At 38.4% G+C, this 15915-nt stretch overlaps 1 protein-coding gene across 6 annotated transcripts in view; it reads right to left on the bottom strand.

Annotated features, from left to right (window-relative positions):
- UOX (urate oxidase) overlaps window positions 1-15833 on the bottom strand; it is a 94174-nt gene extending 78341 nt beyond the window's left edge. For 2 of the 6 annotated variants that reach the window (XM_070268771.1, XM_070268768.1), the window contains exons 1-4: window positions 15694-15833; window positions 14990-15119; window positions 12844-12938; window positions 310-449 (exon numbers count right to left, since the gene is read on the bottom strand). The gene's annotated coding sequence lies outside the window, so the exon portion shown is untranslated. Of the gene's footprint in view, window positions 1-309; window positions 467-12843; window positions 12939-14989; window positions 15297-15693 lie in introns of those variants that run through there. The other 4 variants (XM_070268769.1, XM_070268774.1, XM_070268773.1 and 1 more) reach the window with 4 other exon arrangements.
- Window positions 15834-15915: the final 82 nt, after the last annotated feature.

Here is a 15915-nt window from a genome sequence, read left to right as displayed (position 1 = left end):
AAATCTTGATTCTCTTCCTGGGTCATTCTCTCAGACAGTCCCTCGCAAGAAGGGAAATTTCACTGCTAGTAATGATAAAGCAGTTAGAAGCAGTTCTTGTCTGATTAGAGGAACCCAAGTAATGAACAACAGTTCTAATACATATATTGAAAGAACATGTTCAAAACCATCATGACTTTCATGAAATGTCCTGTATCAGAAAGGCTTGGGGAGAGGGAGATGGATGGTGGGGGCTGCAGATGTAAGACGAGGAGAGGAGGGATAAGTGAGACTTTGAGTAATTTTAATCTTTTGCTGTTGAATACTTACAAAATATTTTAAGAGTATTGGTTCCTCCTCTTTCAAATTTTCATTCTTCTCTCCAGCTTCCTTTACTGGCTTTTTCTCCTTTTGGTGCTTTTCTCTTCCTCTTTGCCTCCATCTTCTCTGTTCTGCAAAGCTCCAAGTTTCTGTGGTAAAGACAAGACTGATATAAGAAGGGAGAATGAGAGTATGATGAGGATTAGAGGAGGAACCATTTATCTCCCTTGAGCCCTAGTTCTATGAGAATGTCTGCGTAACCTGGTGAAAATTATCACAGAATGTGACAGAGATGGAGACTCAGGAGAGAAATTCCACCATTATGAGTTCTAGTCATGAAACACATTAAAACACTTACAGTCATTTATTGCATCTCCATACATTCCACCATCTGAATTTGATATTACATAAAAGCATACAGGAAGCTTTGAATGCCAGAGGTCAGAAGGCGTGCATGAAAAAAGATAACTAAGGACAACACCTTGCCAGTGACCCAAAAGCCAGAGTTTAAGACAGACAGGCTGTGTCCCAAACATTCTGATGGGAAGTGTGGCTTCTGAGAGCTCTTTCAGATGATTTGGAAAATGCATGGAGATTGTTCATCTTTGGACACAAGCATAGCCATTGCTGGCATTACAGGACAAAAAAAAGAGCCACTAAGTATCCAGGAAAACCACCCAATACAACCAGTAATAAAAGTACATTCTCCATCCATGAGTAAAATACAAAATATACAAACAAAAAAAAAATAAAGAATGTTAGTAAAGATATTTTGAAAGGTATTGTTATTTTTATTATTAAACTACCGGAATATTTCAAAGTGCTAACTTCTTTTCTTTTCCTCCTTTGTGCCTTTTCATTTTTCTTCTACTTCCAACCTGCTCCCAATTCAAGCACATAGATAATTATGTGTTTATTGCCTCTGAGTAGCTTTGGGAAGGTGGAAAGTAGAAGAGGCCTACAAATCTTTTTTAGCACTCTTCCACGACCTTAAGAGAACAGTAGTTTTGTGAAAGGGATGAACATTTCTACGCTAAACATAGTAAAAGTGTCTTGGCCAGAAATATAAATGGAAGAAGACTTTCATAAATAGAGACTCCACTGTTCTAGGTTGGTGGCTGAGGGGAGAAGAGAAGCAGAGAGAGAGAGGTTTGCAGATTCTGAGAGCAAAGCAAACTTGAACCTACTTCTTTACCAGCATACTAGCACAGCAGCAAGACCCAGAGAGAAAAGAGCTGCCTGCTATGTCGAGGCTGGTAGGAGTACAACAACCTAAGTACAAAATTTCCAGCTAATTTCAGCAGATAAAGGCAGGCAGATCCTCCCCACAGGTGATGTACAAATTAAGGTTCTTAGCTTGGAGCAAATGCACCTAGTTTGAGCAAAAAAGAATGCATTACCTCAAGCCAAAATGGAATTCTTTGGAAGGTCATGGGGAAGTTCAAGGAATAGAAAGCAATCTGGAAGACCCAGCTTCAGAAAGGGGGAAACTAAGGTAACTTTGATGATCTGGGTAACAGGAAGTGTGGGCTTCCTTCAGGGTGCTGACACCAAGTGTATCAGCTATAACCTTTTCCCATTCTTGAGTCACTCTTCAGAAAATTTGAGTTCCTGGAAGAGTTGAAGGAAACTTGCTCAGATCCCTTGCTCAACTTGCAGCTAAGGAAGGCAGGATAACTTGTTTGGTAGTTGTTGGAGACTGTAGGCATTGGGGGAGGGTTAACCCCCCAAAGGAAAATCAAGGTGCTACTACAAAAAATGAAAGAAAGAAAGCGTGGATGCTGGGCAGGTATAAACAATAACCGTGCACTACAGATGGCTACTTTAGATATAAAACTCTCATATGCTTGATTTCTTTTTTTTCCCCCTAAAGATTGGCACCAGAGCTAACAACTGTTGCCAATCTTTTTTTTTCCTTTCTACTTTATCTCCCCAAATCCCCCCTGGTACGTAGTTGTACATCTTAGTTGCAGGTCCTTCTAGTTGTGGCATGTGGGACACCGCCTCAACATGGCCTGATGAGTGGTGCCATGTCCACGCCCAGGATCCGAACCGAAGAAACCCTGGGCCGCCGCAGCAGAGCACACGAACTTAACCACTCAGCCACGGGGCTGGCCCCTGCTTGACTTCTTTTTAATACATCATTCATATGTGATAATCAATTGGAAGAAGCTGCAGTTCAATTTGAGTATTAAATTCATTGTGTCACTCCCCTGCTTACAACTATTCATTGGTCTCTATTTCTCTATTGTCTCCAATAAAGTTCTAAATTCCTTCATATTCTTCCAGTCCTTGCCATATTCTTCTAGTCCTCCAGCTTCATCTTCAATTCCCTTCCTTCCCTGCACCATATGTCTCCATCATAGTAAGGGACTTGCAGTTCCTTGAACACATTATCCTATTTCATATCTATGAGTCTTTACACATGCCACTCCCTTTTCTTGGAATGGGCTTCCCTACTCCTTGTCTGCCTGGAGAACTCACTCAGCCAATTCAAATACTTTCTCTTCAGGGATACCCTCTTCTCCCTGTCATCCTGTCCCCCACCACGTCTCTTCTTCATCTTGGTATCCCCACTATATACCTTGCACATGCCTCTATTTTTCACTTATATTACTGTGCTGTAATTATTTGTTTATATCTTTGCCTCCCCTACAGATCTATCAGTTTTGGGAGGGTAGATTCTCAATAAATGGTTTTTGAATGAACAAATGAACTTTCGAATCAGACGCCAATATTCACCAAGGGTCCACTCTGCTTGGAATCATATACAGCAGCTGTAGTAGGGAGTCATGCAGAACGTTTACTAATGCAGTAATTCTCTACTCTCTACTAGGGATATGCAAACCATTAGTGGGAAAGGAAAAGCATCCTACGTAGGACGCGAGGTTTTCATTAGAATCTTTGAATATTCATTCTTCCTTAATCCCCACATTCACTTGCAAGCATAATGCACCATTTTCTGCCCACTTTATCTGCTGATATTACTGCTGAAATTTTTTATCTTCATTTCAGTTCTGTAGTGGTAAAGTTCATACTCCAAAATATTAGCATATTTTTAGTTACTAGTGAAATACTTGGTTTTATCTAGTGGATCATTTTATAGCATAGCCCCTAATGTGGGTGCAGGAGCCAGATTGCCAGGATGTGGATCCTGGCTCTGATCAGGTGACTCTGAGCAGGATATTTAACCTCTCTGTGCATCAGATACCTAATCTACAAAAATGAGGCCTATCATAGTACCTAATGCATTGGATTGTTAAGAGGATTAAACGAGTCATAGATATTAAGCACTTAAAACATTGCTTGGCACGTACAAAATGCTAAATAAATGTTACCTGCCATTATTATTGCAATGAAATGTACTCCCTACCACATTGCTACAATTTTTTGGTCATTAAAATAATACAGTAAGTGAGAAGTATAATAACAGAATGCATGTAAACACGAGTTTATTTGTTTCCATCATGGTACGATTCAGGATCTTTGGTGAAGTAATTCTGAGGACATAAGAAACAACTCAAAACCACTGCCACAGAGAATGACCTTTAAGGAACTGATAAATGAAGGGGAGAAATACAATAAACACAAACCCATTTACACCCAGGGACACTTGAACATACTTTCTCACACAAGAGCTTAGTGACTGGGAAATAATCAAATATGAGTACAAAGAACTTACTTAATTTGAGGTAGCTGAGAGAGGAAGGGGACTGCCTTTTAGTTTGGGAGGAAGGCCAGAGTTAAAAAATCTTGAATTTTGTGGAAAACAGTTTTGCCCTACTTAGCATGGAGAACTAGATCTAATTAATGAATCTAGTTAATTCATGAGTCAGTATTTATATTTTCAGTCAGTCTTATTTCCTGGGATCAGAGTCACAAGGTTTAGTAATCAGTCATGGATCAGAGTCCCAACTCATTTACTCTGAAACTGACTTTTGTTAAAGGAATTCCAAATAACTTATCTACTCACCTAAGTCTGTAAGTCTAGGTGAAACCGGTTTTCCTGGTTTTTTAAGTATGCTGGTCACTCAGTATAAGTTATATAATGACATATGTTACAAGCTTTTCAGGAGTTCCCAAATTGTCACTTTGTTTATATGGGAAGATGCTTGGAAATGCAAACTTATTTCTGTAGTTTTGTTTATTACAAGTTGACTAAGGACACTGTATTTTTTGGTAGTCATGAAAATAAGCACTGGCCCTAAAGTCCAGGGGATCAAACCTTAAGACTACTGAAATCACTGAAATTCCTTTTCCTCCTCCCTAATCTCTTAGGGTTTAGCTTTTGATGAGATGTGCATTAATGAGCAAAATGAGATTACTGACCACAGAAGACAAGTGCGCTATTTCAGCATGTTTGAAACAATAGGTGAGGATGCCTTGGAGGGTGAGAGAGATATGTTATCTTGGAAAATGTCACATCAAATGGAATTTGGAATCTAAAGGCTTCTACAGATGATGGTGAAGCAGTAATAATGAATACTCTTGTGTTCAATTTAGCTAAAATTTCACCCTGTCACCTCTACTACACGAAAGAGACAGAAACTCCCTCTGTTTCCCCAAAGTGAAACTTACACATCTAAGGTCACCAATGGCCTCTAGGTTGTTAAATCCAATGGACAATTTAGTCCTCAGCTTATCTGATCTCTCAGCAGCATTCAACATGAACATGTTGATGACTCTCTCTTTTATGAAACACTCTCTTCTATAGGATTATATTCCACCAGATACTCCTTGTGTTCTTTCTACTATTTTTTCTCAGTCTCTTTTGCCAATTCATCCTCCTCTATTCATCCTTTAACTGTTGGAGTCCTTTAACACTCTCCTAACAGTTCAAATGGTAAACTTCTTTTTAGCAGCTCAAATATTAAACCTCCCTATAAATGGTTTGAATGTAAAATCTTATTCAGGTGTTTGAAACTACTTTATTCCTAAGAAAGAAACCTGGAAGAAAAATCAACAATTCTCCTGGCCTCTGACCAATTATTTTGTAATTGTATTAACCAAATAAGGCTCCCTAGTTTAATTATAGATCTGGCAAATGGTACATCAAATATATTTTTTGCCTTAAATTCATTTTGCCAAGATGGTATCAAGCTCTACCATCTCCACAACAGAAAACATGGATTGAAATAGTTAAATGAAAACCAAATATTGCTCTTACATCCACTGCTCCAAACTTCATGCATCTGTCTCTTTTAAAGGATCTACCTTGCACTTCATCAAGTGCTTTGTTCCTGAATACACACTGAAGAGGTGAGAACAGAAAATGAGTTATACGCAGATGTATGGGTCGTTTTCACTTAATTCACTCTATGTAATATGGATCTAAGGGCACAACACATGATTACTTGAAAGAGCAACAGACTAATTTGTAGTTTAATCTAGGTGCTGTTTTTAATCTCTTTGAATTTCCATTTTCTCACTGGAAAAATGGTGATAATGCCTGCCTTGCATGTATTTACAGAAATTTTAGAAGGACTGAGATGATATATTGGAAACACTTTGGGAAGCTCTATTGTTGGATGTATCATAATTCTTGGTAATTTTATATAGCTTCGGCTTTAGTTTACATAGATACTACCAAGGAAGATTGGAGAGATAAATGGTTCCTTCTATTATAGGCCTTTTTCAGAATTTCTCAGCATGTAGCAACAGCCAGAGCAAGATAATATTGTGATCCCTCGTTACCTTAAAAAACAAAAACCAATAAAACAAAAAGCATGAAAGAAGTAAGAATGGTAACTTTCTGTTTAGCTCAAAATTTATTTTAGAAATGTTAACTTCACCATGAACTATTCACCTTCAGTCTTGAGTGTATTTCATATAGATGATTTAAATTTTTGATATTCTGGTTTTCACTGACAAATTCTGCATTTTGACAAGTTTGATGAAGTCTATTCACTCTAGACCATTTATGCAAACCTAACTTGAATAGTTGATTTTGACTTTATCCCCTTGAGTTCCTAGAACTGCCCTGATTAAATTTTAAAATATAATTACAGGTAGCACATTGAGTCAGTCAGTTAGTCAGAGAAATGTGAGCTCTGAATGCCTACTTCCTGCAGCATCCTGCATTAAGTGCTCTGGAGGAGGGCGGGGGTGGATGGGAACAGTCATCCATGAAATGATTTGAGAATTATTATTAAAACAACATATCACCAAGTGCAAAGTACTCAAGTGGAAACTACATACATATAAGTTCAAGGAATGGAGAATAAAGGAAGCACCTTTCCTGCTTTAACTGCCTGTCCTATATATCTAGCAAATGCGTTTTGCGACTGTTAGTAGCTTTGCTGTCACCCCAACAAAACAAATTAAACAATGTTGGTCTACCTACAAATGAGCAGCCTGAGTTGGTGTAGAGAATTCTTTAATTCCTTTTACCTGAAAATACTTCAGTGGCTTCGTTAAGTGAAGGGTCAGGCAGAGATTTTTTTTTAAGACATTTTTTATTTTGGAATAATTTTAGATTTACGTAAATGCTGCAAAAATAATACAGAGAGTTCCTATGTACTCTCACCCAGTTTCCCCTAATGTTAACATTTTATATTACAATAAGTACCTAAAAAACATTTTACATTAATATCAATTAAACCTTGGGCTTTATTCAGATTTCATTTGCTTTCCACTGGTGTCTTTTTTCTGTTCCAGGATTCAATCCATATACCACATTGCATTTAGCAGAAAGAGAATTTAATGTCTTACTGCTGAAGTTCAAAAATCAGCCATTTCTGGGCAATGAAGCTAACTGGTGTCAAAATATTAATGTGAGCAGTAATAAAAATGAATTGAGTGTCCAAGAGTCACCTGGGCACACCACAGGGTCAGATTCTTAACTAACTTTAGCAAAAAGTAAACGTGACTTTGTAGCCAGTCATTAATCTCTCTTTTATTTACCTAAAGATGATGACTGTATCAATAAAGTTCTACCATAATTGCTAGAGTACTTTTTTTGTATATCCATGAGAACATTTTGATATAATAGTTCTTTTAGTATCACCTAGTGTGGGTACCTAGATATTCCTATATGAAGACACTAGAAGAGGCTGATTTGGTTCCCAGTTACGGAAGCTTACCATAGACACTAGAAAAACAAAACCTTAAATGGTCTGCTTGTATGCATCAGAAGATAATAATGCATCAAGGCCAGTGGGTCTCCAACTCATTCACGTGCATCAGGATCACATGGAGGACTTCTTTTTTTAAGATGTTTTGTTTGTTTGGTTTTTTTTTTTTTGAGGAAGATTAGCCCTGAGCTAACTACTGCCAGTCCTCCTCTTTTTTGCTGAGGAAGCCTGGCCCTGAGCTAACATCCATGTCCACCTTCCTCTACTTTATATGTGGGACACCTACCACAGCATGGTGTGCCAAGCAGTGCCATGTCCGCAGCTGGGATCCAAACCGGCGAACCCCAGGTCGCAGAGAAGCGGACCTTGTGAACTTAACCACTGCGCCACTGGGCCGGCCCTGGAGAGCTTCATAAAGCACAGATTTCTGAGTCTCACCCCCAGGGCCTCTGATTCAGAGGGTCTGGGCTAGCCTAGGCATCTGCACTTCTAACAAGTTCCCAGGTGATGTAGATACTGTTGGTCCTGGTATTACACTTTGAGAATCACTTTCGTTGATAGTTGCCTGTAAGAAAAGTAAAACAATTTTGTCCTGACAAGGTATACTCATAGGTCTCTGGATTGATATGTTGCCTACCAGTCAGATAAGGGATCTGTTAAATCTCATCCCAAGTCTGTGCAGGGACTAAGAAAATAAAACAAATATATTAATTTTCCACAATAGTTCTCACCAGTCTGTCTTCCCTTCAAGCAATATGATTATTTTTAAAATAACAAAATACTGTTTTTAACAATAACAAAATATTGTTATAAAGCAACTATAAATTTTTTGCCTGAAACAAGGCCTCTGATTGATCGATAGATATTAATAGGGGTGAGGGATGTCACACATCATCTTCAGCAGTGTTTCTCAAACTTTAACGTGTTTGTGAACCCTGGAGATCTTTCAGTTGGTCTGCAGGTAGACCCCAAGATTCTGCATTTCTCTCAAGCTTCCACATGATGTCATTGCTGCTGGTCCATGGATCATACTTCAAGTAGCTCTGTAACCTTTTGCAAGGTTTTAGCAAATACAAGATGTTCTAGCATCTAGTGATCTCTGGAGAACACTGGAACTTCCTAGCATGGCTCTGTCATAGAAATAGTGCCTTTGACTAAGGCAAATTTTGGAATATACTAATCTGTATCCGGAACTCTAGGCTTTAGAAAAAAGAAAGGACAATTGTAGGGAAACTAAATCAACAAAATCTCACCGGAGTCTACTATAACATGGTGGAAACTTTTGGAAACTGATCACTTACTGAGGGATCCTTTATCCCTAATCTCCACTTTTTACCCAAGCATCAATCTGGTAAGTAGGAGTGACATAGGGAAAAAAGAGGATAAGAGTGCAATCCAATTCTGCAGTTTCTGCCCATATCATTACTGTTAATGCTGATCTCATAAACACACCTTCAGTTCCTCAGACTGTTCTTCCATCTCCTTATCTCTCTTTCTCCCAGAGGCCCTCCTGGCTCTTGGGATGGAAATTTCAGGAAAGCTACTGACTTTTATTATTCCCCCTAAATGAAGCTTAGCTTTCTTTCGATTTTTGTGGAGCCAAAGACCAACATTATACAGGACCTCATCATCCTTATTAGGGTGTAAAGGGATAAAGGATAAGGAGCCTTTATTTCTATTTCATTAGGTTGCTATAGGAAAAAAAAAAGGAAAGTTCAGAAAAATTGAAAAGGTTTGTTGATTGCCTCAAAGAGAAGAGGAGAGGCTATCAGAACACATTCTTTTCCAAAGCAGGTTCGAAAAGAAGAAAAACCTTAGTCAGAAGCAACAAACAGTATAAACTTTGGCTCTCCCAAGACACTGCCTTAGGATTCATCATATGGTGAGATGGTGGCTTGCATCCTGCACAAATGAATAGGGTAGAAGGACCCCCACAAAGCACCCCTCAGACTGCCTCTCTAAGTAGTCTCCCAGGATATACTCAGGGTTTATGATAAGGTTGCTCTTGCCAACTACTGGTGGCAATGGAAAAGTAAGCCAATCTTCATGGGTCCACAGATGAAAGAAGGTAAGGGAGATGGCATAGCCTGAGAAATGGCCCTCGGAAGTGTACATAAACAAGAGGCCCTCACCATCCACAACTCCTCTAAACCCCTGCTTCCACATCCTGCACTGCATTATGGGCACTGCCATCAGTGATCTAGAGCTCGGGAAGCCCCTATTTAAGTGAAAATCAGAATTTTGGAAAACTTCTATGCACCACTGTAAGCTTGTCAGCTTACCAGTACTTGAAGACTTTTCTGCTAAGATTAGTAGTGATTTTAACAAATGTTAATTTTTGATACTGTGTAATGAAATGCGTCAACTTTTAGAAGATACACATAATTCAGTGAACCAATATTTTCCAAAACAATCAATGAATGCACGATGTTACAAAATCACGCAAGAGTAAAAGATCCATTCAAAATGCAAGAGAGACCAGAGTTTTTTTTTTTTTTTTAGGAAGATTAGTCCTGAGCCAACATCTGCTGCCAATCCTCCTCTTTTTGCTGAGGAAGACTGGCCCTGAGCTAACATCCATGCCCATCTTCCTCTGCTTTATATGTGGGACGCCTACCACAGCATGGCTTGCCACACAGTGCCATGTCCGCAACTGGGATCCGGGCTGGCGAATCCCCCACCACCAAAGCAGAACGTGCGAACTTAACCGCTGCGCCACTGGGCCGGCCCAGAGACCAACAGATTTAATGTAATAAGAATAGGAACAGTTTATTGATATGATTTCAAATTATAAATTGCAACTAACCTTTAAGAAACTTACAACTTCTCAAATTTTGGTGTAATATCAAAGAAGAATAGCCATAGTTAGCTGAAAAAGGTCTTAAATACTCCTCCCTTTTCCAACCACATACCTGTTTGAAGCCAAATTTTCTTCATATACTTCAACCAAAATGGTCTGTCACACAGGTTAAATGCAGAACTAGTTATAAATCTATATATAGTAGCTATAAATCTATGAAGCTAGACATAAAAGAGATTTGCAAAGCATGTAAAATATGCCACTCTTCTCCCTAATTTTTTTGTTTTGCAAAATACAGTCATTTTTTTAACGTGTGTATGTTATCATATAATGGGTTTATCATTATTTTAAATAATTAAATACATATTTAATTTTTCTCAGTTTTAATCTCTACATGGTAAATATTGATAGAGATAACCCACATAAACAAAAGTTCTTTGGGGTCCTCAACAATTTTTAAGAGTGTACAGGGGTTCTGAGACAAAAAGTTTGAGAACTGCTAGTCTAAGCTAAAGACTATGCTCCATTACCTTTCATTTTAAATATTGCGTCTCTGATAATTGTACAGAATATTTGCTATATTCTATGTTTGTGAAATGATATAGTAGAGAATATTTTATTTCACATAGTAATTCTTTCTGATTATGAAAAATTAAGACATAAATATGAGGAAAAGATAAACAGTATTGGCTGAAAACAAACAAGTAAATATTCGTGTCTCTGGTCTGGATGATCTACAAACTACGCATGGGTTAATTTCGACGGAAAATATATTCTGGGCTACCAAGAAAGGACTTACAAGTATACCTAACCTGGCTCTTTGAAGAAGACATGAGAAGATGCCATTCTAAATTTGGTCTTGATTATACAACAAGGTAGCAGCCATAGAACCTCTCACACCTTTTGGATTTGCTTTTTTGCTTGTCGGTCTCTCCCTAAGTGCTTCCAGGGCAGGGCGTGGTTTCTTTTTGACTGCCATAGCCAGAGATCTGGTACAAAGTCTAACAATAAATATTTGCTGAATGAATGAATCAACAGAATAAATACTTAGACACACAAAAGCCATTCCAGACCTATATTTAAATCATATTTATGGTTGCCCCATAGTCAGAAACACCAGCCAGAGGCACCGTATACATTCCAAAGATATAAATAAAAGCTCCTTTGATGAACTCAAACAACCAGAAATCATTTTAGGAGACGATATTTTAGTGAAACTGCAATCTGATTTTGGTGATGCTTTCCCTGGTCAGGTAAGAATCAGAAATGTGTATGACCAGAGAAGACACATATTTCTGGTTTCTAGAAAGGCCAGCATATGCATTATATCTATTTCATAGTGTGGAGTATATAGAGATGATAGTATTCACCATAGGATTACTCTCCAGATTTTTAATATCTGAGAAGTCTTTGTATTTGAGTCCCTCTAATTCAGTTTTGGGTAGGTGGGGTGTGGCTCGAATACCTCCTCACAAAATTGTATTAATTCTACTCTTGTTGACTTTAACTTCTTTTGAAGGAGACCTGACATCATGAGAGTCCTAGTGACACTATGAATCCCTGTAAAAACTTCTCAACTGACTTCCTGGGTCAGTAAAGCTTGGGAAACAAACCTCACTAGTCGCTAAGATAACTTAAAGTATAGAATAAACAAAAATGTAATTCTCAAAATCCCTTTGGATAAGTAGTTTAAGTGCCAAAAACAACTCTTGGGTACCAATGAAACATCCACAGATGAGAGGCTAGCTCTGTAATAGTTCTGTTGTTCTGTCAAAAGAAAATTCAGAGAGCTTTACTTGATATGAACATTTTATTGAGCAAGAACAAACTTCACAAACAGGGAGACTTCAAGCTGAAAGCGGTTAGAAGTTCAGCTTTTAGCAGGTACAGCTCAATGTACATGGCATGGACGAGGGAGCACATTTTTTAAAATTGTGATTGGTTACTAGAAACTTAGTCTTTTTGGGGTGGTAGCACTGTGTAAGCTTAATTGTGTGTAGCTGATTGGCTAGGAAGCTATAAAGTCAAACTGACCTGAAGAAAGTTTAAATTTTCTTTTAGGTCAGATTCAGTATTTTGGGGAAATCACGACAGTTTTTTGGTTAAGTGACTGTGATTGTTTGGTTTAGAGGTATATTCAAACTGTGGCCTCCATTTTGGCTTTTCTTTAACAGTTCTTACCAAAAAACTCTATGGCATAATTCTACTTCAGAAAGCATTAATTTACTTTGCATTTGTCAAAGGGTTATATGACATTATAAATAAAAAAATCTTTCAACTCCCAAACTGGTATCCCTTATTTTCATGAAATGGATTACTACTTTGTGCCTTTGGAATGGCTTCTGTGATATAAAGAGCTTAAGTCATATTATAATAAAATAATAGATCAAATTTTCTGAACAGAATTTTGGTCATGTACTTGTCTGGATCCTTGAACTTACATGGTGTCCAAGAGTTGTGTTCCAGGGTATCCCAAATGTCAGAAGTAAAACAAATAAGCAAAAAAATTTATTAAATATTAAAAATAAGAGTTTTCTTTTAAAATAACTTATACTCTATTGGGAATGGGCCTGAAAATAATGGACAACGAAACAATTAGTTAGAAAGTAAACGACTGAAATGGACCTCAAGCTAAGGAGCTCTTTACACCAACCACTATTCAATACTTACACCAGAATTGTGCTTTATCTTCTTCTAAACTGTAAGCTACTTGAGGGCAAACATGACTTTTTTTTCTCCATGAGGTCAACCATAGTCTTTTACACCTAGAAATATAAAAATAGCTAGTTAGTATTTATTGGGTGTGTTTCTTTAATATACATTATCTCAGCAACCTATGTGGCAGTATAATTAGCCCCAGTTTACCGATAAAGAAATTGATACTCACAGACATTATGTGATTTAATTCAGATTTTACAGCATCTAAGTGACAGAGTCAAGATCTGAACACAGATCTAAACATAGAGCCCACTGGGGGCCAGCCTGGTGGTGCAGCAATTAAGTTCTCATGCTCTGCTTCTGTGACCTGGGGTTCACCAGTTCAGATCCCAGGTGCGGACCCACACACTGCTAGTCAAGACATGCTGTGACCTATGCACCATTTCTCAAGCCACGCTGTGGCAGGCATCCCAAATACAATAGAGGAATATGGGCATGGATGTTATTTTTATTTATTTTTCTATTTTTATTTGTAAGACACTGCCAAAGCATGGCTTGATAAGCAGTGGGCAGGTCCGGGATCCACACCCACAAACTCTGGGCCACCAAAGCAGAGCATGCGAACTTAACCACTACACCACTGCACCACTGAGCCAGCCCTAGTCTACATTCTTTTTTTTTTTATTGAATTCATAATAGTTTACATCATTGTGAAGTTTCAGTTGTACATTATTTCTTGTCCATCCCTATTTAAGTGCTTCCTTTCACCCTCCGTGGCCACCCCCACACTCTGTCCTCTGGTAACTACTGAACTGTTCTGTGTGTTTGTTTATCTTCCACATGTGAGTGAGATCATTTGGTGTTTGTCTTTCTCAGTCTGGCTTATTTCACTTAGCATAATTCCCTCCAGGTCCATACATGTTGTGGCAAATGGAATGAATTTATCTTTTTTTCTGGCTGAGTAGTATTCCATTGTGTATATACACCACATCTTCTTTATCCAATCATCAGTCAATGGGCACTTGGATTGCTTCCATGTCTTGGCTATTGTGAACATTTTTTAGATAAAGGTTGGTTTGCCTCTTCCTGCTTCCCCTCCTCTTCCTCCTTATTTTTGATCTGATTATTCCTCTTTAAATAAACTACACAAAATTTTATGATTTATTGCAGCCAAACCCATATGTCAGTGATTTTTAAGCTCAACATGATTTTTTCCTTTCTACTGGATTATACAATTCAAACCCAGACATGATAGTTTTAGTTTTCTAGTCACAATTTTGGACTTGCAGTTTGACAGCAGGTTTTCACAAGGCTTGTATTCTGGAAGATGCAGCTTTGATTTTTTTTTTTTTTTTTTTTGAGGAAGATTAGCTCTGAGCTAACTGCTATGAATCCTCCTCTTTTTGCCGAGGAAGGCTGGCCCTGAGCTAACATCCATGCCCATCTTCCTCTACTTTTTATATGTGGGAGGCCTACCACAGCATGGCGTGCAAGGCGATGCCATGGCCCCACCTGGGATCCGAACCAGCGAACCCTGGACCACTGAAGCAGAAAGTGCGAACTTAACTGCCGTGCCACCGGGACGGCCCCCTTGATGTTTTTAATATCCTGTTTAAAGGAACTTCAATGGGTAAAAAAATGCAGTATGGTACCACCGTATTGGATTATCAAAACACTCTATGTTAATATTGAAACTTCATTTGAAATTATGGTAGTTTCTGGAAAATTGACTCGTAACAGGAAAGCAAAATGAATTCTTTTGTCTGTTAGGACAGAGACAAAATTAAATTAAGGAATTAAAGTTAAATTAAGGAATATAGCAAAATTCAACCATTGGGGAAACATTTTCTTCACTTGGCTTCCATGACACTCTCTTGATTTTCCCTTTTTATTCTCCTTTACTGGGTCCTCCTTTTCTCTCCAGCTCTTCCTGTGAGACTGCTCCAGGGCTCAGTCCTTGGTCCTCTTCTCTTTTTCAGTTCTCTATCTACACTCACTATAACGGTTTAAAACATAGACAACTCCCCAGTTTTGATCTCTGGCCACACCTTTCTCTCCTGGTGTGGAATCATACATCCCAACTGACTACTTGACAATAACAATCAGTTGACTAAGAGTCTCAAACTTAGTATTTCCAGAACTGAAATCTTGATCTTACCCTTCAAATTTGTTCCACCTGAAGACTCTCCCATCTCAACTGATGGTAGCTTCAACCTTCCGGCCACTCAGTTCAAAAGTCTTGGAGTCATCCTTGACTGTTCTCTTTCTCTCATGCCCTTCATTGAATTCTACCTTCCAAAAGAATCTGATCACTTCTCACCACATCCATTAAAGCTATTCTGGTTCAAGCCACTGGCCTTTCTCCCCTCCTTCCACTTTCCTTTCCCTAAAGTCTATTCTTCAAAGAAGAGTCTCAGTGATGCTTTTAAAATATAAGTCAAATAATGTCATTCTTTTTCTCAAAATCCTCCAAGAGATCTGGATCTCATCTTACATAAAAGCCAAATCCTCACAATCTGTCATTCCTGTCCCCTCCCACCTTAACTCTCCTCCTTTATCATATGACTCCTGGCCTTGATGGTGTTTCTCGAACATGCCAGCCTTGCTACTAAGGAGGCTTGTTGTTGTTATGTTTCCTTTTCCTGGACAGCTTTTCTCCTAAATATTCAGCTTTTCCCAGGTTAGCAGCGCTTACCCCAGAAAACTGCATATTTCACCCTATTACCCCCTTCAAATCTTTGCTCAATGTAACTTTTTAAAAGAAGGCTACTCTGAAAATCCTATCTAAAAGTTGCAACCTCCCCCTCTAGCCTCTCCTCATCTTCTTTTAACCTGTTCTATTTTTTCCATACCATATATTACCTTATAGCTCACCACACTATTTATGTGCGAGCTCATTTTAGTTCTCTCTCCAGTAGAATGTAAACTCCCTACAGCAAAGACTCTTCTGTTCCAATATTTTGACGGCTCGGCACATAGCAGACGCTCAATAAAGGGTGTTATGAACTCAGCATTTCACTGTCCACACAGCTGGCTAAGCTCCCTAAACTTTCCTCAGGCTTACATTTCAGGGCCTTCTTAAAT

Source organism: Equus caballus, chromosome 5, assembly GCF_041296265.1.
Source record: "Equus caballus isolate H_3958 breed thoroughbred chromosome 5, TB-T2T, whole genome shotgun sequence".
NCBI classification, from domain to species: domain Eukaryota; kingdom Metazoa; phylum Chordata; class Mammalia; order Perissodactyla; family Equidae; genus Equus; species Equus caballus.
Note: the sequence above shows the minus strand (reverse complement) of the source record. Positions and strands in the feature narration are given on the sequence as shown.